Raw genomic sequence first — 7,850 nt, forward strand, 5'->3', positions numbered from 1 at the left:
TCTTAAATCCAGTTTAAGATCTGCGTTGCACTGTAGTTGTACAAATGACAGAGTCAGTATTTTGTACACACAGTATTATTTTGTATAGTTTTGTACAGCACAAATGCAAAAGCGTCTACAAATGACACTGAACTGCACTGTGAATAGTTTTTTATATGGTCGGCACATATTAAATAATTACAGGGTACAGAGTACAAGCAGATTATTAGAAAGTTAGAGATATTTTTTTTACAATGTTCATAATTTGGTTGTTTATAAGAAGTGCCACACATGGTTTTCAGTGCACTCCTTCATATATATATATACATATATGGCAACAGTGGTGCATTGTTGCCAGTGGTAATCGGAGCCAGTGGTAATGTGACCCCCAAACTGGGAGAGTGGCTCCAGCAGATTCCAGGTAGAACATCTGAGAGCTCTGTCCAGAAGAGCGCAGTCCCAGGAACAGCTAAGATACTGCACAGAACCCTCAAACTCCCCGACCTCTGGTCGAGGACCCGAGCTTGAGGAAGACACACACACACATGCACATCCCCAGGAGGGGTTGAGAGGGAGATTTTTTTTTTAGCTACAGATACAGTGATCAAAACTTCTTCTTCTCATCCACAATTCACACAATATTAATAATGGTAAACACTGCATATTTAAAACAGATTTTTACCTCATAATTTTACCAAAGTATTTGTTAATTGTTTACCAGGCATTTATATAACAAACACAGCTCACAACAGGCATGAATTGTACAAAACAAGGAGGATATAACAGACTGAAAACATCAAAAGCGAGCAGAGCATTCAACACGACTTATTTAATGGGACAAGGACAAAAACCCAAATACAAGCTTCTTTACACAACAACTTGTGAGGCTGTTAGCAGCCTGACTGGAAAACCACTGAGGATAATCACTGTGGAACAGATTTCTTGGTGTGGGGAGCAGTTTTCGTCTCGGTGGATGATGATGAAGATGCAATGATAAACTGTCTCAAAAACACATATGTAACAGGTCCTTGTGCTTAAAAATGTGAGTGAGGGGAAGCGTGATGTGTGGGATGGTGGGGTGTTAGTTACATTTGCTCTCTGGTCATCCAGTGGGCCTGCGTGCTGGATGCGTGGGCTTGCTGTTTTGAAGGATCTTTCCAACCAGCTGAGTAGCTTTTAATCTCTTCATTCACAAAGTGATTAATTCCCCTCATGAACACACCCTGTTTTCCCTCATTTGCTGTTTGTACAGGAAAACCAGACGCCATCACTAGATATTTTCCAGCAGTTCCTCACACAAAAATCAACTAGAAGAAGTTGGTTGGGTCAAGTTACCTTGTCACACATGGCAGTTCGAGGGACCCTGGTCAACACATGCCTTAAATTTCTTAAGACTGATTTAGCACTGTGAGATCACGAAGCCGTCATACTACAGCTCTGAATGTAAACTGGAACAGATGGGGACTGCTGCTTTTGATGAAGAATTGATTGGTATGTTTTAAAAAATAATATATTTTGTGTGTCTAACATGACAAATTCCTCTCTGAAGTTGATTTCGGTCAGTGATTCAACACATTGTATGTTCAAAACATGTTGTTTGTTAGTCCCAACATTCATTTTCACCATGTGGTAATTGTATTTCTACACCCAGGTTGCTACTCTGCGCATACACTAGTTATGTCAATATTGGCATAAGCAGTCAAGGCCTGCAGGGAAAGCTGCAGGCACGCTGCTGAAGCTTATTCTCACAGGCTTTTCATCTTCACCTGTGGGTTCCAGAGAAAATTGGAAACAATAGGCTACAGAGGGAGATGGCTGATTGTGAATCATGTCCAAGCAGCCTTTATTGAGTAGTAATATCAAAACAGCCACGTTGGAGTCAATCCATCCATCATAAAACATCTCTCCTCTCAAGGCTTCAACTTCCAGTCATATCTGGATCATAAATGTGTCTGAACCCAAGCGACAAACAGCACGCCTCCCTGGGAAACTGTGTATTAATGTCCATATAACTGACACGTTGTAAAAATTGAGTATAGACAATTTAAAGTAAAGCTGTGTCAGACCTGCTACTTCCTCTCTTGTGACTCTCAGAGGTTCACTGCAGTCCATTAGTATCATGTTGATAGGTTTATGGCTCATAAAAAACAAAGCATTATATTTGGAAGAGATGGCAACAAGTTTATGTGATATGTATAAAATTGGAGGAAGTGCAAAGCTGAAAATTCACACCACAGGGCACGGCCAGTGTGGATACTGTATACCTGCTGCCTTCAGATGGCTGCACAGAGGCTGAGCACAGTAAAGGAGAGGCTGTCAGCACAGGAGAGCTGAGGGCTGGTTCAAAATGCAAACTACACAAAAAGCACCCTGATCCTTGGCACCATATCTGCAGTGCATCACTACACCCTATGCCCGGTGTGCACCGCGAGTCGCTAAGACACTAAACTGGTGCAGTACAGGAAACAAAGTCAGCGCACTGCAGGGAAATACCAGTTCACTCATGCACCACTGAGCGTGTTTTATTAAAATATGGTCACAGAAAGAGTTTGAAGAAATCTTTCTTATCTCCCCGTTCTTTCTGAGTAATCCAGTACAACAGCTACTGGTATAAAAATAAGAGTTAGAGCTAAAAGCTAATAGCCGTATGCTAACATGCTCACAACAACATCCTGATGTCAAGCAGGTTTAATGTTTACCAAAAAGGGAATGGGGATGTCATTAGTTGTGCAGCCATTTGGCCATAAACCAAAGTGGTAACCCACACACTGAGGGCACAGCACAACCACCCAGAAATGCCCCAGAAGTATCGTGCCCTACTTTGACACATGGACTAGCGGAGTCGGGGATCGCGCTCGATGCAGATTATCCATCCCAATGGATTCCTATGATATTTCACTTAAGATTGGGTTTTGACATTTCAGTCTCACTTGACCTGGTATGATCGGGATCTTATTCTGGCTAATTTTAGCTGGTGATAGCTGACCTCAGACAACTTACTGTAAAAAAGCTATTGGTTTTATAGTCTCTCTGTGTTAGCTTAATCTCAAATCCTTCTCCTCATGTTTGACTTATTTTATACATTTGTTTTCCCTGTTTTTATTTATTTTAATGTCTTTTGCAGCCGTCCAGCTGGGGCTGTGTTTAAATGTGCTCGAGAACTGAAGTTTCAACTTGATTCTAACCGTTTCACAGGGTTGTTTCTGGCTTGGATCCTTCAAGACTCCATCACATCCTGAAGAAAATTCATTCATAGTGTTTATTTTAGCCAATATTGTCTCTGGTTTATGCTCCCAATCCCCCCAACCATGAACCCCCCCCCCCCCCCCCCCCCCCCCCAGTCCCAGTCTTCATGTCAGTTTCTTTGTTTTTTCATCAACATTGTGTGCACCAAATTTGTTTAACTTCCATTGCTTTGTTTTTCATCTGTGTGTGTTTGTGTTCGTGTGTGTGTTTGTGTGTGGTTGTGTGTGTGTGTGTGTGTGTGTGTGTGTGTTTGTGTCAGTGCTTGCCAAAGTGTCCTTTTGTTAACCAGGATGTGCCTGTGCCCTAACACAACACTTCCATGCTTTATTTTCCCCCCAAAGTCAAACTACGGGCACTGTAGCAGCCCAAGTGCCCGCAAAGTGACCCTCTGGTCAGCCCAGATGCCCTGTGGTTGTCCTCTGCCACTCTGTGGTGACCTTTGGGAACAATGACACATAACTTTAAACATAGCCATAACTCTGTGCACACTGTAGGTCCCCTTTTAGTTTTTGCCCCAAGAGAGTCTATGCATGCCACTTCTTTTTTTTTTTTTTGACCTCTGTACTGTCAGCCTTTCGTTTTCCTTTAACATAAAACGCAGTGAAACTGTATTTAACATAATCTGTGTTAACACCACTCTTGAAGATCTTTATCATGTAAAACTGTTACAGTCTTCTGATCCACACATGCTTTAACAGAACAGAAGTACAAAGCTCAGTCAGTATTTCCCACAGTCCAAAGACATGCTGGGTACTCCAGGAACCCACGCAGACGCACGGAGAACAGGCACATTTCACACAGAAAGGCCCGAACCCAGAACCTTCTTGCTGAGAGGAGACAGTGCTAACCACTGCACTGCTGTGACATAAATACATATAAATATATATATACATATAGATACAGCAGTATTTGTGTCCAGACATCGGGTGTCAACATCTCCACTGAGTTGCACCTGGTACTAAAACCCAGTGATTTCGGACCATATATCCACATGCAGTGTCTTCCACAGCTGGTCATGGGGAAAAAAACATTTACACACGGCTGCTACAATGTAATGCATCAGCCAAGAGTTTTATGGGCTTCAGTGCATTTCTGATAAAGTGCAGTATAAGTCATGGGACTGATGGTAAATAGAAACAAGACAAAACAGCAGCAGGGACTTATTACACAAGAGCAGGCCGTCCTTCATCTCCTAATACAAACTGACATCCACTGACTGTGGTCTTTATAATTCTTCCCTGATATCATATGGGGCCTCAGTGACCCCACATATTTATTCTTTTTGCTTCAACAAACCTGCATGTCACATGTCTCCATACACACACAGTATACCATGTCACCTTTTTAGGTGACATGAGCCCAAAAGCAAGAAGCAAAGAGCAGTTCTGGTATCAGATTCCCTGGTACAGAGCAGATGGCTCCCAAGGGTTGTTGGCGTTGTTGACAAAATCACAAGCACAGGTTTTAACAAGTCTCAGATCCCTAAGAAAGTCCCTCTCCCTGCATCACCCCTCCACCTATATACCTCCACATGTTCCTTACTTTTTTTGCACATGCCCACATGAACCTGTCTATCACTGAAGCAGGCGAAGCAAAGCTGGTGGACACTTATCAAAAGTAACAACGACTCCTGCAGCTGTGCACATGGAGTCTGTTACTCATTGATGGTCAGGTGTGGACTTAGATAAACATTATTTAGCATGAAGACAAGTATCTTGTTCCTACTTCTCTCTCCCAGTATCCCAGCGCCCTCTCTTCTAACTCCCAATGAAAAGTTTTTGGGAGAGACAGTGAAAACTTTGTTTCAGTGGTTGTGAAGGAAGAGCGATGCTTCCTCTTTCTGAACACAGAACAAACAGAGCATTCTGATATTCCAAACATGTTTTTGTGGGTAGAGATGGCCAAGGACAAAATAAACAAAAATAGCTGTGCAGTATTTGTGTTTTTCCATTATTATGAGCTGTCTTTTTCCTCCATACAGCTGATATTTTAAGAGTAATGAGGGCGACATGGTGTCAACATGTGTTAAACTTTTTCTTAAAAAATCCAGAAATGTGTGTTTTTGATATATAACTCACATTGCATTGATATCACCAGCTATTCTCAATGATTTGGTTCAGAATCAGATTCATTTATTAAGTACCAAAGAATAAAAACACAGATTTGTGTCAAACACTATAGGGACATTACCACAATAAACAGTGATTGCTTTGTTGTGACATCACAAAGTTCCAGAAGTCCTGGCGGCTGGTTTTAAGGCTCAGTTTCTGAATACAGACTGTGTGCATTTCTCTGTGGACTGAGGCTTTGATACTTTCACAGTATTAATATAGAACCTAGACCTGCTTTATAACCAAAACACATGGACTACCTTTAGGCTGTATGACTATGAGAGGATAAAAGGGACTGGAGCACACCAACGAATTCACAGCTTTTAACTATGTTAACAGACACTGCTGTGTCTTCATCAGACTCCAAACGTTCGTCTGTTTGAACAGTTAAAGGCTGTGAATTAATCGGTGTGCTCCACCTCCTTCTGTCCTCTGGATGTTTGAGCTGAGAGGCACCTGATTTAGCAGCATTTTGCTGGAAGATGCACTATGTGGGCACAACATTTACCTATTCCCCACTTTAACGACATGAACCCTAAAACAGGAAGTAGTGGAATAAAAGAGAGGCCATGTCTTTATTTATTTTTTAATTTTTAATTTTTTTATTTATTTTATGCCTTTATTATAGGTTAGTGAAGACTGACAGGAAAGGGGGTAGAGAGAGGGGAATGACATGCAAGAAAAAGTTGGACCAGTCAAACCGGTGACTGCCTGCTACGAGCGTCTTGTGCTCCACATGGTATGCGCCCTAACCACTCGACTACCGGGCTGCCCCCAAGAGGCCCTGTCTTTTGGTTCTGCCAGTGGGCACTACACATTCCCAACACCACCAAAGAGAGGAAGTGAGGACGTTGGGGTTACAAGCTAGTGAGGGTGTGCAGGGTGGCCTCGTCACACCTGCCACTCAGTGATGGAAGAGAAGAAGACAGAAAGCAAATGATCCTGTAGCATCGCTTCTGTGCCCTCTCCAGCTCTGGCACACTCAAGGATTGATGAAAGTCAGGAACCTGCTTCTTCATTAATGCCCCTGAAAACAACTTATGAATTATTAGACTTACTTTGCCCATTCAATACTTCTGCTTCCAGATACACACTTACCATTTTGTGGACTGAAAAGGGTAATACAAACAACAATAATAAATACTAAAAAAATCTGCAACTTAACCCTCTCACTGGTGCATTTGACAACACGCTGTTGTGTTTTCACATGTTGATCAGACAAAAATCATTTTCCGTTATCCTGAAAGACATTTGTGTGAATGGGAAAATCGATGTGTGATAATTGATGGGACTTCTGCAGGAGGTAATGCTTTGAGGAAGTTAAATTAGAGATTTGGTTTCAGAGTGTAAGCCATATGAGCCTTTAAGAGTGGTCTACAGTACTGGTAAGCTGAAAGATATTGCATGACATACAGAATCTATTCAGGCTTGAATTTATGATTCATTGCTTTTACTACATGTTTTTATGACAGCATATTTCTCACAAATGTACCGCTAACAGGTCAGAAAGAGTCTGATTCTACAGACAGCTCTGCACACAGACTGAAAACAGCAGCACACACGCCTCCATCCAGTTTTAATCCCTTCACATCAGTTAAAACAGTGTGCCTCTGGACAGCATTTGCAGGTCGGGACATTTAATCTGCTTGTTATTTCAAACTCTCCTCTGGGTGGCCAATATATTTATAGGAAAAAATGTATTGATTCAGCAGCCCACAGTCACCTATGGCTCTCATGATACAACTGTGCGAGTAGGATCGCACTTTACATTGCAAGCCACTTTCACACATTAATCCAGCGCTTTTTCACTAAATAGAGTACTTCTCTATCACACCCTGACGGGACATTGGGGTTCGGTAACGTGCCCAATGACACTTTGTCATGCAGACCACTGAAGCTGGGAATCGAACCACCAACCTTCCAATTTCCAGTCTACTTCCTGAGCCCCTGCTGAGTATTTACTGAACAGATAGTGAATTAATCATAAGATGTGACAACGTTAATGCTCTGTGGATTTTGAAGCAATTGAAACAATCAGACATGAACTTCCATACATCCACAGACTTTCAATTGTAATGTTTTCAATATATTTATTTAAAAAGGGACAATGTACATTAATCTGCATTCAAATAAATGTACCCGAGTTTGCAGTCCCTTTGCCAACTGACGTTAGGCATCCAAAAATAATAAGAATAATGTACAATAGTTAGAAACATACAACATCATGATTAGACAGTACAGATAAAATATAAAATAAAGTTAAATATAGTTGAACACAGCATATATAATACAGTTAAATGATACAGGTTAAGTATTGTGTCATGTTTAAAGGTTGATAAAAACAGCACCCGTGTTGACACTGTTGGTTTTCAGTAAACCATTTCTTGACAGTATACTTAAATGACTAATAGAATAAGGGAATAGAATAGAATAATAGACAGTCTAATTGATTGTGGTACTGAATTTCACTGATGTGATGCGCTAAAGGAAAAGACGGCCTGTCTGACTGATTAC

This window comes from Trachinotus anak, unplaced genomic scaffold, assembly GCF_046630095.1.
Source record: "Trachinotus anak isolate AG129_WGS33_773 ecotype Australia unplaced genomic scaffold, CSIRO_AGI_Tana_v1 ptg000010l, whole genome shotgun sequence".
Lineage (NCBI taxonomy): Eukaryota > Metazoa > Chordata > Actinopteri > Carangiformes > Carangidae > Trachinotus > Trachinotus anak.